Source organism: Taudactylus pleione, unplaced genomic scaffold (genome assembly GCF_031769625.1).
Source record: "Taudactylus pleione unplaced genomic scaffold, aTauple2 ptg000256l, whole genome shotgun sequence".
NCBI classification, from domain to species: domain Eukaryota; kingdom Metazoa; phylum Chordata; class Amphibia; order Anura; family Myobatrachidae; genus Taudactylus; species Taudactylus pleione.
In genome coordinates, this window is record NW_028284658.1 from 22,468,131 (window position 1) to 22,484,829 (window position 16,699).

At 44.4% G+C, this 16,699-nt stretch overlaps 1 protein-coding gene and 1 pseudogene across 1 annotated transcript in view; one reads left to right on the forward strand and one right to left on the reverse strand.

Moving 5' to 3' along the window:
* Window positions 1–16,699, reverse strand: part of VAT1 (vesicle amine transport 1) — a 65,795-nt gene that overhangs the window by 20,219 nt on the left and 28,877 nt on the right. The window lies entirely within an intron of this gene.
* On the forward strand, window positions 14,265–14,381 carry LOC148515031 (5S ribosomal RNA; annotated as a pseudogene).

The following is a 16,699-nucleotide window of genomic DNA, read 5'->3' on the forward strand; positions in this document are numbered from 1 at the left end:
TGTGCGGATTAGTTTAAGATGCACACTGACAAACGTCTCATATCTGTATATGAAGCACAATGGAACTTTGTATGTAGAAAGCTGCAGCCACTACTTTGTAGCACTTTGTGTACAGATGCAGAGACAGTCGCACAGATAGAGGATGTTCCTAGGGTCAGACAACCTGTGCAGTTGCATAGGGCGCTCCGAACCCTGCTGATACTGGCCACCAGAGCAGGAGAGTGGGGGCGCAGAGCAGCTGGTGGCAACAGCAGCACTGCCAGTCCTACCTTGGGGTCTGGGCAGCGCTGGGCTCCACCAGTCAGCTTAAATTCTGCCTGTGCAGTTACCTATGGCAACGCAGCGCGACATTGGTCATGCAGCCACCCGCCAGCTCCTGGGACCAGGAGAGGATGCGGCAGTGGGGCCCCAGGACTGGACGCGGCATCCGGGGAACTAGGCTCAACCCCTCAGACAGCCTCTGCATTTGAGGCTGTAGTGCTGCTGCCTGTGGTTGAGGAAGAGGGAAGGGACTAGGAGCTCTACTCTGCAGTGCTGCTGACATGTCAGGTAAGTCTTCTGTGGAGGCAACTAAGGTATATTTTTTACTGTAGGGGCCTTTGCATATTTTTGGAGACCGGAGTCTGAGTCTCATGGGACCTGGTGCACCAAGAGGAGCTTTTTAGCATGACTGCAACAAAAAAATGTCTCAGGACACATGTATACAAGTAGTTGCCAATTGTGATTAGTTGAGGCAATTTTGATATTGCCATGTCTAGTAAAGTGCCCAATTATGCATATTCGGAAAAAACTGCTTGAGTGACAGATCAGAAATAGTGGCTTGCAGGGAAGAGCATAAATAAATAGAGTTCGGAATATTTTGTGTAACCGAGGATGTGGCACACCACACAGGCTGAATATGGGATGCTGGCACTAAGGATCAAGATGCTAGCATCCCGACTGGGTTAGGATACAGACACTGGGAGGTAAGTATCCTAACCCTGCCTCACCACACCGTAAGTTAAACACTCACCCCTAAGCCTAACCCCAATACTTACCATCGGGATGCCGGCGGTCAGGATGCTGGTGGCAACATCCCGACAGCTGGGATGTCAACTACATGCCCACCACACTATTGAACATACACCTGCAAGGTAGTAGTGTCCCAAGAAATTACTATATTCTTTGCATACAAGATTCTATATGAACCTTTGGTGCTTGCAATCCCAATTAGCTTTTCATTACTCGAGTCAAACTAAAGTGCTTAAATACCACAAAAAAAATAATTATTAAGTTTACCAGTCCATCACAATAAAGTTGTATATGCGTAGAAAACATGAATATGGTTTAGGGTAGTGGTCCCCAAACTGGTCAATGTAAGGCAAAAAACAAAATATGGTCAAACAGTAGTGCATCCCTGTCCACCACCACACAACTGAAGCATACTTAATTTTTTTCTGAATTTCATAACAGTTCTGGCTTAGGGGTGCCATGAAAGAAATGCAGATACTCTAGAGCACCATGATTTAAGAACGTTTTGGAACCACTGGTTTAGAGTCTTATTAGCAGGCTATATCAAGGGAATGGATGCATTAATGAACTACACAATTTGTCTTGTTAAAAAACAAAAAAGTCCCAGGACAGGCTCATTTTTTTGTAGCTTTCCATGCACACAGCTACAAGGGAGGAAGCACCATTCACCAGTATCTAAGGATGGGGATTCTTTAATGGATACTGAGGTCTCCCACCAAGTCCCTAACTGTGGAGATTGTATATTTCTATAACATACTTGCGTGGGTTTCCTCCAGGTGCTACAGCTTCCTTTCACAATTGAAAAAACAAAACCCATCATAATGTGCGCATGTGGTTCTCAACCATAAAAGACAACCACTGCTTAGTTAACATTTAAGGGAGATTCATTTGTGCAATATTGTTGGGCCCATGGTCCTATCAACATTAATGCACTTAGTCACTCCATATTTTTTTGGAGTGCCAAGGCCCACAAACCCATCAGCCAAAACCTCATTAATATGGCACCTGTCCAGGGGTGGCATATATTAGGCAGCAATAGTCCATTCTTGCAGATTGTGTTGGAAGCAGGGGAAAAAAAAAAAAAAAATCGGAGCAACTTTGAAAAGGGACAAATTGTGATGGCTAGACAACTAGGTCAGCTTTTGCAAAGCAGATCTTTGTGTTCCCAATATACAGATCAGCTGCTTAGGAGATGCTCTGACCCAAGGTTCTGCTGCTAACATTTTGACACGAGATACCATAGGACATCTTCAGAGGTCGTGGAGTCCAAGTCTAGACGGTCATAGCCACTTTGGCAACATGGGGGTATTGTACACAATTTAGGTAGATTGTTTTAGTGTTATGGCTGATGGATAACAAGTGGTCAGATAATCACAGCCACTAATGTAGAAGCTGGTTGCCAATTGTGGAAACCTTTTGGAAAAATTTTTATGGTTTAATTGCATATAACTGCACTATTTTTAAAGAAAATCCTATGAAGGTATATATCACTGGAAAGAATTTTATACACAATACAAATGTAGTTCACTGCAAATAATTATGTTTATTACATAAAGTTATAGCTAAATGACAGGGAGCACATTTCTTGCTACCAGAATTGATAAACTAAAGATGTTTTACCATCACTAGTTGGTCACAGTTTTATTTTTTTTTTAACTTTAATTTCTTGAAGTAAGCTGTATAATTTATACTTTTACACAGACTTAAAAATCCCGGGTTGATGCACATTCACATGCAAGTGTGAATGGATCCACCCTGGATCCACCCAGGTCCAGGGTCCCAACTCTAGTAACTTGTGGGCTAGGCCACAGGTCGTTCATGTCACCCTGCAGTGTAAACTGCACAATCCGGGTCACGATAACCCAGATCGTGCCACATACTGCCCGATTGGCTTCAGTGGCGCTTGGAGATATCGTCCACTGCAACCAGAGCCAGTCCGACCAGTGCTCCCCATCTGCCGTCCCTGCCTCTGGACCGCTGCAGAGGCATGCAAGAGGGAGGGGGAGCGACAGGCAGAAGTGCTGCTTACCTGCACCGGGTCACTGCAGACCTGGCTCAGGTGTGAGTGGTGCCGATCCGGTGTAAAAGGGGTCTGAACAGGGTTAGAAAGGTGTTCAATTCCCAGGTCAGACCCAGGACTTTAGTCTAAAAGTGGTATTTAGGACGACAAGCAAAGTAAAAAAGTTGACCATTTTATGTGGAGGTAACCAAAGCAGGCATTTAGAAACTGGAATAAGTATCAGGCTCAGTCGATTCAAACCAAACAGGTAATAGTACGAAAAGATCCACAACACCATGCTGTGATAAGTGGAAAAAAAACTGCTTGAGTGACAGAAGAATATCTGAAGCAATTCAAAATTTACTTGAATGTGGCGTTATCAGTGCCGACTGTTCGACGCAGACTTCAATATTTTAGATAAATGCCAGAATTCCAAGGAAAAAGCAACTTTTAGCTCTCCAAGACAGAAAAGATTAGAATGGGCTAAAAAGCATTTTAATTGGTCAGGAGTACAATGGAACAGTGTCACCTGGAGTGACAATACCAGAATATCTATTTGGTAGCGACTGAAGAAAATATGATCACAGAAGAATTGGAGAAGATTTGCTACCTGAGTGCACACCACCTACTGCGAAGCATCCAGTTAGCGTTAGGCTGTGGGGATGTATGACAGCAAAAGGTGTGGGATGAATTTGTTAGCGTTCCTGCTAGGCTGTTTTAGCGGGGCTGGGCTCCTTCTGGAGGGCAAAAAGCACCTTGCCCTCCAGGAGGGCAAAAAAGCACCCTGCCCTCACAGCCTGCGGGTGCAGTCTTTACCCACGGGTCGTAGTGTCCTGCGGGTGGAGAAATGTGCGGGGACCCGGTCACCGCCGGAGAACATCTATTCTCCCTGTCTGCAGCGCTTGGGGCTGCCCGGCGTCTCCGTAAGTGCCGGGCACGCCCCCAAGAGTGATGAAAAGGGGGATGAGTCTTATAGACATGCCCCTTTTCAATGGCCACACCCCCTTTTTGGGCGCGTGCACAAAGGTGCCCTCTCTAGCTCCGGCGCCCTGCCTGCCGCTGGAGCTAGAGTGAACACGTACTTGCTGTATTTATTACACAAATAATCAGTGTCCTGCAGTGGGGAAGAGGGGCAGCAGTTGGGGTGAGCACACTACTGCTCTACATAGCAGAGCAGCAGGTGAAGAGATGCTATACACATGTACAAAGCTTCTATTCAGTGCAAAGAGCCTGTGGCAGCCCAGCATCTGAATGCTGGGCACACCTATTGTGACAGAAACTGAGGTACTGCGATGCTCTGCCCCATTTTCATTAAGCTCCACCCCGACTCACTGGCCACCAATGTTGGTAGGTATGGAATTGCAGCAAGAGGCTTCCAAACAAAGTACTAATGGATATTGTGCAAAACTAAGAAAATTTTCCCTAGTGCAGTATGATATCTATACGAGAATCTTCAACTGTCTAGCACAAGCCATCCTAAAACATTGAGTCTAATAGCTTAATACCAGATGTCTCAAGTACATACAACTTCAAAATGTAAAATTGTTAGAGTTCATTGTATTATGTTCTAGATGAAATCATTGTAATGATTTATGCTTTTTGGTATAATACATTAGTGCTATAAGCTGTTCTACTTCAAAAATGCACATTTTCCTAAATTTTGGCCACTAGTGTAGCTCTCATTTAGTACAACAAAATGCTAGCTAGAAGTCGATTGGTTGAGATGCATCAAGTGTAGAAGTTGCCCATAGCATAGTATGTAAGTTTAGTTAAAAACAAAACATTACCTATTAATATACCAATAACTGGTGGCATAGAAAAGGCCACTTCCAATCAGCACAGCCCAACAATGCAAAACACAATTGCATTGTGGTTGGAGACCAAATGAGTGCTCTTCAAACCAAAGCTAGGGCATACAAACAACTATTCTCCATAGCCATTCTGAAAAGTGAACATTATGCACCAGAGTCTCCTCCATACTTCCAAAATAATCCCCATAAAGGGGAGTGCATCCAACTGCTCCCAGGCATTCAGGTAAAGAGACCCGAGCCCTGAAGCCAGAGGGCAGAATTTATTAAGCGACGGTTTCTATTCTATACCCCGGCGGTTTGGTGGCGGTTTTTATTCTATTTTAAGCCCTGGGGGTTTGGTGGCGGTTTCGATTCTATACTAAACCCCAGGGGTTTGGTTTTGCAGCAGTTTCTGAATGACAGCCCTGTTCTATTCTAAAGTGTTTTGATGGTAGCTTTGCTATCTGCAGGTTTACTAAGGCCAAAACCGCTGCAAAACTGCCAACCACAGTCGACACATTTTAGACTAGAACAGGGCCGTCATTTAGAAACTGCTGCAAAACAAAACCCCCGGGATTTAGAATAGAATCCGCCACCAAACCGCCGGGGTTTAGAATAGAGTCGAAACTGCTGTCAACCGCCGCTTAGTAAATTTTGCCCAGAGTCTTAAGAGTCAGCCTAACGATTGGTAAAGCAGACTACAAGCCAGCTCGCAGCCTTCTGACAGGTTTGAGGCTATAGTTTCTTCAAGCAGTACAAGGGGTTACTTCTCTCAATAGCACCAACTCCTTCTCCACAGCATTAAGGTTTGCAGTCACTTGCATCCCCACAACACTTACTAGCCTAGTCAGTTCAAGATTACCTGAAAATATTTAAAGAATACAGCAACTTAGTTTCATAACTAAATTTTACTTCATGGAACTAAACCACCAAAACTGGATTTGTCAAAGTCAGATTACACATGTCCATATTAGACTGGCACAGTGAAGTTGTTGGCTAGCCATGCCAAGATCCATTTATTCTGTGGTGCTAAATCACTTGTAAATTTAAGTCACCACTGCATTTTGAAATAGGACTCTACATCTTCTCAGAGGACCACTGGGAGAGTATTACATTACAAATGTAATGTATTTGGAAGTTTTGAAATCCATCATTACATTTGAAGCCTATTGTTTCTAAAAGCCCTCATACATGGGATGTACATTTTTATGACACCTAGTTATGTTTTAAAGTTTTGTCCGATGCATTGCAGCATGCTGTAAATGGTATACGATGCATTTTGCAAGATGCTTAGTTCACCCATTTACAGCATGACTGATCAAAATTGTTTTTCCATCTGAAATACGATGCCGATCCACGACGCTGGAGACGAGCATCGCATTGGAATAGTCTATGAAAACCCTATTTTTCACATGATTGATCGTAACGACCAGTCAAAAACCGCTAGATCGTGTGAAAAATTGCCCTGTGTATAGGGGCCTTAACAGTAGTGTTGGGATCCTACATCCCATCCTAAGGTTATGTTCTTACTAATGCGGGACAGCATGTTGAGGAGTGCTGGGGAATTGATTGTCATTGGTCAGTTCATTTGGCCAAGCAGAAAGATTTCCATATCCAGAACTGCTGTGATGTCGAAGCTTGATGTAACCTGCCACATCCCTTATAAACAGCTGAATTTATGATTGAGGCACTCAGATTATTTTAGTATCTGAACACCAATAATCCAATTAGGTTGAGCAAAATAAATTGAGAACCCCGATTCAGTTTAGGTTATTGCTGCCACAGATGAAGCTGTAGAAGGGTACACACCTGTTGTCAGTGCTACAGAAGGAATCAGTAGGAGTCAAGTGAAATTACAGCTAATGTGCCTCTTGAAGGTGTCACATGGGGTCCTGCCTAGCAGAGTAAAGCTGGCCACACTAGACCAACTTTCATCCAGCCAGCCAACTAGTTGATTGGTTTGGAATGAAAATCTGGTAAGGAATGGGAGTAAATGATGATCAGCAATTTGTTCAAATATGGCAAAAAACAGATGAAAATGGTCAGACAAGTTTGTTAAATTTTTGATCTAAACAATTTGTTCAAACAGTTTGTCTATTTTCCAGCGTTTGGGAGCAAACTGCTGATTGTATTCCTTACCAGATTTTCATTCCAACCAACCAGTTGGCTGGTTGGACAGATAATCTTTAGATGTGTGGCCAGCTTAAGATTTACAGTTTGTACCCAATTCAATCAAAGCACAACATATGAACACTAAGCAGCAACTTCACTCACTATTACACTAATGCCAGCATTAAGATGCAGTGAAGCCTACGATTAGGCACTAACCCGCATGGTTATGTCAAGCAAGCAGAGTCCATAAAGTCCTCTAAGGTTAGACCTGTGCTGAATTTGATAAGCTGGAGTACAGAACAATTTAGGAGACATATATTTTGCTAATACAAAATTCAGATTTTAAGAGGTGTATTCAATATGAAACATAAACTTCGCTGTCGAAGTTTGTTTCATATCGGAGCTTTTACCTGCGTTAAAGTATCAGGCGCGCGCCTGCTTATCCCCGTATTAAATATGACACTAACGAAAAAGGGAGCCTGCGAAGTGGGATTTGCGTAAAGTTACGAAATTTTCCTTAAAAAAAAAAAAAAAAAATTGTAGGACCCCTAAAGTTGTAAAAACATGGGGGATCACTATGGGTACCCCGTTTTAGCCTTTAAATGAAAGTCGGGGATTTAAATAGCTGCAGCAGGTGTTTTTTCCCCGACATTGAAGTGATGAAGAGCACAGGTTATTTTTTTCGTTTTTTTTAAGTGGTCCCATCAAATTTGGGGTACATGAAAATGGGTACTAGCATATTTTGACGTCCCTAAAGTAAGTTTTTAAAAATTCTGCAATTGTGCACCTGCCGCTATAAATCTATTCTAGAAAACACCTGCCGCATACTTGCAGAATAGCCCTGAACCTATTTCCCTATTGTTAACAATTTTTTCCCATCCCAAATTAAATTTTTTGGGGTGTCCCTATTTTTTTAAAACTTGAGTTTAAATGTCATTCCCAGGGGTGCAGGCTATTTTTTTTTTTTAAGCCAGCACCCCTAAACCCCAATTCTGCACTTTGATAAAAAACAGGGATAACTTTTCACCATTGAATAGGTGTTGAAACAAAGACTTTTCGAACCTGCGAAAAGTCTGAAATTTAATACGGTGTAAAACTAAAACCTGCGATAATGACGTCATAGGTGCGATATTAACGCAAAAAAGATGTTTTCGCTCCCATATTGAATACCCGTATAAATATTTGGCAAAGTTACAAATTTAAAGCTCAGCCCAATCTGTAAATAAACTTCATACTCCTCTGGGTCTGGAAATATTCCAGTATAAAAGTAGTGTTTACAGAACAAAGCAACAACCTTGGAGAACAGCTCAACCTGTAACAGCTCCTGATTACTTACCAGAATGATCCTGTACAGCAGGGACGGGGAAGCTCAGGCCTGGGGGCTGTACAAGGCCCTCGGAATCATTTGATCTGGCCCTCTGAGCTTTTTCTGCCAACCTCATCTGGCTAGCAGAGTGCCTACAATGGTACCCTGCAGCCAGAATCTACAGTGTTTCCCCGATAATAAGACTTGTTTTTTTTTTGTTCAAAACACCATAGGGCTTATTTTCGGGGAAGGTCTTATATTAATCATCATTGACAGCAGTGCCCCTTATGCAGGCCCCCCTGTAGCAGTGTCCCTTATTGCAGTGCACTTACCTGACTCGCCGCCATTCGGGATGTCGCTCTCACTAGCGCGCTGACTGGCTCTAACATGATCCAGCAGGCGCGGCCGCACAGGATCCACAGCACGCGGGTGACTTCATGCGTACACTGCATGACTGGGAACGCTGGTCCCTGCAGCGTTCCCAGCTCAAAATGAGATTCAGGTAGGTCTTATTTTCGGGGTAGGGCTCAATTTGGACCGGGTTACAAAATTAAGGCTAGGGCTTATTTTTGGGGAAACACGGTATGTAGCAGTGGTGCCTGGAGCGTCCTTAGGATGCTTCAGATGGTCACACCGCTGCCCTTACAGCTCCCCGGAGCATTCTCAGGATGCTCTGGGCATTGCTGCAATCATTGGCAATTGTGACCCTGCCCCCATGTGACATCACACGAAGGTTGCATGGCCTGTACAGGGCCTACGAATAATGTTATATATCAAAATGGCCCTTGGCAGTAAAAATGTACCCCACCCCTGCTGTACAGGATCAGCCTCATCAGGAGGTACTGCAGGTCTTCTAGGAAGATCTCAGGAGGGACAAGTGGGCAGATGTATGAAGCTCTGGAAAGTGACAAAGTGCAGAGTGATAAACGACCAACCAATCAGCTCCCAACTGTCATGTTATAGGCTGTGTTTGAAAAATGACAGTTGGGAGCTGATAATGCGTGATAAATGACCACTTTCCAGAGCTTCACACATCTGCCCCAATAGATCAAGGCTGCTACAATCAAAACAATTAGGGAGAACAGGAACAAAGTATTCCATGGGACATTCAAGCTGAACAGTTATAAACCTTACAGTAGCTTACATTTACCCAGGAACATTAAAGTAGTCTCACTAGACAAGCAATACCATATGCCTACACATTTAAAAAAGCATGCCATGTAGTATGACTACATATAAACTACATTAGCATAATATATATGCACATGTGAAATCTTGGAAATGCCCATACCTGCATCAATTGTAATCAGACATCTCATGAGTCAGTTTGAACACCGGCTAGGCTGCTCATGCCAACGTGAATTATTGGAGTTCAAAAGGGAGCACGATATTGGGACATTCCATTTCCAAAGGTGTGGACATTTTACATTCCTTGCTCTACAGTATCATGTGTACAGCGCAGTGGCAACCATGGGTGCTTAATAGTGACCAGCAGCATCTGGCCACAATTGTCCATGGTAATAGACAAGTGACACAGGCTCGAATTACATCCAATGCAGGAGTTACCAGACATACCCAGCAGGTCAATGCAGCACTCTTTAGCTTCTATGGGATATGGGAGTAGGCGTTCCACTGGAATCACCTGGGCTCGTGACTAGCCGGACCCTTGACTGGTGTGATCGACGAGTTAGGCTTCCTGTGCTGATGGCAGGGTTTAGCGGAGAACCCATGGACCCCAGTTAACAAGGCACTCTGCAGGCTGGTGGTGGTTCCATAACATGTGGGGTATGTTCATGTGGCATGGGTTGGGTCCACCTGGACAGGTAGTTGACCAGTAACCACTATGCTGCATTGTTTGCTGACCATTTGCAGCCCTTCATGTACTCCCGCAATGATATAATATCCTAGCATCATAATGCAGTGTCATCAGTCCCAAGTTGACCTGTATTAATGTGGCCAAAACATTCACCCAACATGATCCCAATCAAGCATTTAAGGGACATGGTGGAGAGATCCATTTGCAACTACAAATATCAGAGAGCTGTGGAAAGCTATCCAGGCAGCATGGGTCAACATCTCTCCAGAGGTCTTCCATCTACTTTCTGTACTTCACTGGGCCAGACGGGGATCTACATTTTATTAGGCATCTAATCCCATTACTTTTGGCACTAATCTACACATGTAAATCAAAGATCTCTTGGGTTGTGAAAAGCACATGCTTCTACCTACAGTATAGAGCTTTTGCATTTAAAATGACTAGCCACATTTAAAACATATGGTCATCTTCAAAAAGGAGAATTTGCAAAAAGTTAGGTTCCAAAACATTTCTTAAAAAAAAAATACCCAAGATAGCAGAGGATGTAATAATTGCAATGCCATCCTGAGATCAAGCAACCAGTACACTAAAGTCTATACAGTCAGGTGCATAAATATTGGGACATTGACAGAATTTTCATATTTTGGCCTCTATTCACCACCACAATGGCTTTGAAATGAAACAAACAAGATGTGCTTTAACTGCAGAATTTCAGATTTAACTTGAGGGTAATTACATCCAAATCAGGTGAACGGTGTAGGAATTACAACAGTTTCTATATGTGCCTCCCACTTTTTAAGGGGCCAAAAGTAATGGGACAAATTAAACAATCCTAAATCTATCTTTCACTTTAATACTTTGTTGCAAATCCTTTGCAGGCAATTACAGCCTGAAGTCTGGAACACAGACATCACCAGACACTGGGTTTCATCCCTGGTGATGCTCTGCCAGGCCTCTATGGCAAATGTCTTCAGTTCCTGCTGGTTCTTGGGGCATTTTCCCTTCAGTTTTGTCTTCATCAAGTGAAATGCATGCTCAATCGGATTCAAGTCAGGGGATTGACTTGAAACAGAAACAATACTCTGCCAAATAACACTTCCTGTATGAATTTGGCAGGAGATCATTTTTCTAGGCTAAAGTCAGACAAAGCCATTTGTTACTTTTCAAAGACTCTTCCACTGACAAAAGTTAAACGTAAAGAGAATGCGTAGCAGATTACTACATTAGCTTGGGATGTCTATTTAACCAAGATCAACTGGGTAATAAAAGCATAAGGCATTGTAGATTTCAGTTGTTGCACTTTACTGTCTGAGGCAAGATTCTATTGACTCCACATGAATAGGGCATTGTCCCTATGCAGTGGGAAATACAACTAGAGGAGCAAGACTTTAGGATTCAAAACTATATTCTTACAAGTAATGGAACTAGCTTTTGCTTTTACCATTGGATCCACAGACTGCCCAATCTTTTAATTTGTCAAGTTTGTATTGAGTGGCCAAATAATTTATGTTACCAACAAGTATTAGACACTACAGTTTATTCCATCACACAGGCTGTACATGAAGTCATAGGTTTATTATCACACCTAGTCAGGCAGAAGACATGTTAGCAGAGTGCACAAACCAGATTTGGCACATTGGATAGAAGACTAGGCAACATTGCCACCGTAAACTGCAAGGGGGTACTAGAACCAACTGCAGCCAAACTGGCCATTTAACAATTTTCTAAAAGGTGATTACATTAGTAAAAGTTTAATTTGACATTAAAACCAGTGCAAATTAAATACAGTGGGTTTGAGGCAAAAGTAGTTCCTAGGACTCCAGTTACCCTTATCATTAGGCTTAACAATTACACTTGCAGCCCCCAGCTGGAATAAAGTATTGTCTCCTATAGCTATAGGCTCCTAGTCATACCCAAACCCCCCTAAGATGACCAGTGTTTGCCAAAAAATAAAAAAAGCCAGAGACTTTCATGACGAAATGCCTAAAGGAGTATTCCTATTATCCATGAGACGTGTATGTTGCACAGACCTGTTTACATGCATACAGCTCAACAGATGGAACACGCCTTAATGAAGCAAATAGGAGGTGGGCGAGCTCTAATCAGATCTCCAGAAGCCAGAAAACGCAATAGGAAGCAATCAAAAGACAGATTCATTAGAACTACACAATAAAGCTCCATATTTCTAAATCTGTTGGGGCACTGTAGAACAAGCTACTGAACTATTCTTACTCACTGGAATGTGGCATAAGATTTAAAGCCTGCTTGAATAGTCACTGCAGAAAGCTTGTCTGGTTTATATATGAACATACTATATCTGCCTTTAAAATTACTTTTAAGTGACCTTGTGTAAAAGCGAGAATATAGATTTTGCACTCCTCTAAATGTCCAATAAGGTATGACTTGGAACCCCAAGTATAGAAATAGTTACCACCAGTATATTTTAGTATTAAAATTGCGCAGGGATATAAATACCACCAGTGCTCAGCATCATTTCAGTATGGCAGTGTCCTCCTATGTTGCAAACAGGCCAACAGGTTACAGTCAAATGCACATAACTAGCTGCCCTCACACATTTACATATCACTTCAACCCTACAGGAAGTTAGGATAGCTGGCATCGGGGACTTAATGCCATCTATACAGTGGTAAAGATTTACAAGATTGCAGTCCCCGTACCAAACACTTCACAATATGGAGAAGTGAGGACAAGGGGCAAGTAGACCTAAAAAAGCCTAGTTATTTTGATAGCCTGTAATAACCCCATTAGATGTCGAGAAACCGTAGTAATTAATGCTGCTAGAGTCCTAAGCTAGGCACACACCAGAAAGGTAAGGAGTGATTCAGGTTTTTCTTCTGACAGCTGAAATAAAGATCAGAATTCCTGTATATACCTTACACTATTCCTATATGAAATAAATTTCTCTTTCATCCACTAGGGGACACTGGAGGTGCTTACGCTGGGGTATAGAGGCATGGATAATTGGAGCTGGCACATTAATATAGAAGTGTGAAGCTCCTCCCCCTCTATGCCCCATCAGCCCTCAGTTTACAAAATGTGCCTCATGGAGCTGGTCACAATTTGCTGTGCTCCAGCAACACATTTTATTTAGGTTATTTTATTTATTTTGCATCTTTTTAAACACTTTTTTTTAGGTACCCTTCACCACCTCTCTAAAGGTGGGGTCCAGGTACCTGGCGCCCTGTCCTTATAGAAGGCAGGAAGGAGTGCACAGTGCTTATACTAAGAGCACTGACAGCTCCTTACCGCCACAGCACATGCTCAACAAGGAAGAGGAGAAGTGCTGAATGCTGCAGAGAGACTCCATCGGGGACCATGCGGTGAGTAACCACCTGCGCATCCCCCAGCTCCCGCAACTGCTGCTGCCCAGCGTTCTTACAGAACTTAGTGTGCTGGGCAACTAATGCAGTGTGCTCTCCCTCCTCCTGCTGTTAAGGCGCTGAACCCCACTTAGTGGTGCAGGGCTGCTAATGCAAAGTCTCCTTATCTCTGCGCTATTACAAGGCATGGGGCTGATGACTGAGCGCTACAGCGCAGCACCCGGCTCTTCTCCCTCCCCCTGCTATTACAGGAGGCGCGGGGCTGATGACTAAGAGCGCTACAGCGCGGCACCCGGCTCTCTCCCCGCTGATTAACTGGGGCAGCTAATTAAGTGGGCTACCGTGCGGTTGCACCTGCTCTCCCTATCCCCGCTGTACATGCGGTGAGGCACACAGGGTGGGGGGGGGGGGGGGGAGGTTAATGGCCAGACATCTTGTATAGCCCTTTAGAGCATAAAGGGGTGGAGCTTAAAGGCAGCGCGGGCCTCTCTCCTCTAAGCGGCAATGGCTGTATAATAGCAGGGCTGCTGTTCTCTCATACATCTCCTACCGCATCTCCATTACAAGACGATTGCAGTGTGAGACACAGAAGACTGGACTCCTCTGCTGCCATTCCTCTGCTGCAGGACAAGTACATCCCCTGATTACATTCTGGTAGAGAGGCTGTAAGTAACTGGGGTGTAAGTGCAGGGGAGTCTGATCTGTGGGAGGGGGGGGGGGGGGTTTCTCCTCCTGTGTCCCACAGCCTTGTTTTTTTATCTGGTCTGTGTCTTTTCTGTTTTATGTTGTGTTTCTCTGGGTGACTGTGTACCATATCCAACAGAACCAAGGCTTCTCAAAAGCTGTTTGTTCCAAGTGTAACAGACCAAGCCACATGCCACGGGGTCCAGCCTACGGCCACACCACCCTGAACACTCCCGATCTCGTCTGATCTCGGAAGCTAAGCAGGGTCAGACCTGGTTAGTACTTGGATGGGACTGCCTGGGAATACCAGGTGCTGTACGTTATGAGATGCTAACAACTGATCCACAGATGTCGATTACTAGCTCTCCTACACCGCCATGGGCCACTGACGTGGTAGGAGTTATGTCAGACTTAGCAAAGTTGGCTGAGGTGTGCAGGTCTTAACCTCCCTGGATAGCTGGGTTTACCAAATCTCCAGACACCCTGGGTCAGGTAAGGGGTGCAGCGGTGCCTGCACCCTTCACTTCCTACAAAAAAAAAAAAGTCACAAAAGCGTACTCTAATACCTGTTCTCCAGTCAGAAGAGTCGGTCCTCGATGCGCGGTACTTACAAGACAGCATCTGTTGAGCAATACAGCCAGATAAGTGGTTCCAAATTCCACGTAGGTTTCAGTCTAGCTTCCCTTTTCCATCATCCATGATTGAGAAGTGGGAAACACCTCCTCCTATAGATGTCTGTTTCCCATCTCTCTTAGAAAACAGCACTTCCGGTGTCGGGAGCTACTGTTTTAAAGGACCCTATATACACCGCAGCAGGAGCTTAACTTAGCCCTACCCTTGTTACTGCCTGGGTTAACAAGGCTGTGGTGTGCTGGGCTAACCAGTCAGATTAGTGCTCGCATATCTGCATCTGCTATTTCAGGATCCCAGAAGACCTTATACTGGACCTTAGTTTGATTCCTTTCGTGGTAGAGCAAGAAAGTTCCCAAGCAACCGGAGGCGGCAGAGTTATAGGTTGTCCTCACACGGTTCCACGTAGACCAGAGCCTAAACCAGTTGAGAAACAGGTGGCATGACGGTCTTCCGTCCCACCTGGGGTCTCCTGCGGTGGGAGCCCGCTTGCAAGAATTTCAACAGGTTTGGAACCAGACCTCTTCAGAACAGGGGATTCACAGTACCGAATAGACTTCGAAGCCCCCACCTCCACCTCGGTTCTTCACTACGAATTCTACAGGAGGCTCTCAGGTCTCTAGTGGTGTCATCTGTGCTAGTTCCGGTTCCGGAGCATTAGCGAGGTATGGGGTTTTTAACTCAAACCTGTTTGTAGTGCTCAAACTGGATGGTTCGGTCAGACCCATACTAAGCCTTAGGTCTTTAAACCTGTATCTGAAGATGTATCGTCCAAACTCATGTCAGTCATGATCGCTCTCCTTCGGTCATCAGGAGTGAACATTGTGAGCTTGAAACCAGGGGAGTTCCTATTATCCCTGGATATCAAGGATGCTTATCTCCTTGTTCCCATTTGGGAACCACACCAGGCTTTTCTGCATTTTGCCATAATTAAGATAATTGCCAGTTTGTGAACTGGGAAGCAGATTACCTAATCGACAGGATGTCCATTCCGGGGAATGGATGCTTCATCCATCGCGCTGATACGTCGATGGGGAGGTCCTCAGGTGGACCTCATGGCGTCACGACTGAATTGTCAGCTCCCGGTATACGTGTCCGAATCTCAAGATGCGCAACCGGAAGCAGTAGATGCTCTGATAAGTCCGTGGATCTACGACTTAACCTTTTTCCTTCTATTCCACTTGTTTCTTCCTTTGTAGAAGAGAAGGAAGAAGAGACAGCCTCTAATTCTCGTGGCTCCGATCTGGCTTCGGAGAAGTTGATTGTCGGACCTTCGGTCCCTATTGACGAATGATCCGTGGCCCATTCCTCGGATCTTCTACAGCAGGGCCCCTTTTCATATACCCCAACTTAGCACAACTGCGTTTCGCGGGGTGGCTCTAAAACAGATATCCTAGGATGCAGAGGCATACCAGATGCGGTTATTCCTAGAAACAAAGCAAAACTTTGTTTCTTTCTGCGGTTATTCCTTCCATGATACGCGCCAGAACGCCAGTTTCGGCTGTGCATCAGCTTCTGGCGTGCTTATATCTCAAATGGTGTTCCAGTCGGTGTCTTCCGTCTAGGACTTGGTTAGTCTCGTTTCTGCTTTTCCTTCGGACAGGTCTGGATTCTGGCCTGGGAACCTTTAAAGATGCAGGTTTGTGCCCTTTACATTTTCTTTCAAGGGAAATTGGCCCTCATTCCTGAGGTGCAGAAGTTTCTTCTAGGGGTCTTGCATGTGCAGCCCCCTTTTGTTCCTACAATAGCTCCCTGGGATCTAAACTTGGTGCTTCTGTTTCTTTAGTCACCCATGTTTGAACCTTTTGGAGCACCAGGATTGAAAGACTGTCCACCTCCTGACTCTCGCTTCGGCTCGTAGACTTTCAGATTTGGGTGCTCTGTCTTATAGCCACCTAGGGTGGAACTCCGGACGGTACCGCCTTCCTTACCAGGTTTGTGTCGGCTTTTCATTTCAATCAGCCTCTTGTGGTACAGTCGTCGGTGAAGGACTCTGGTGGTTCTTCTACC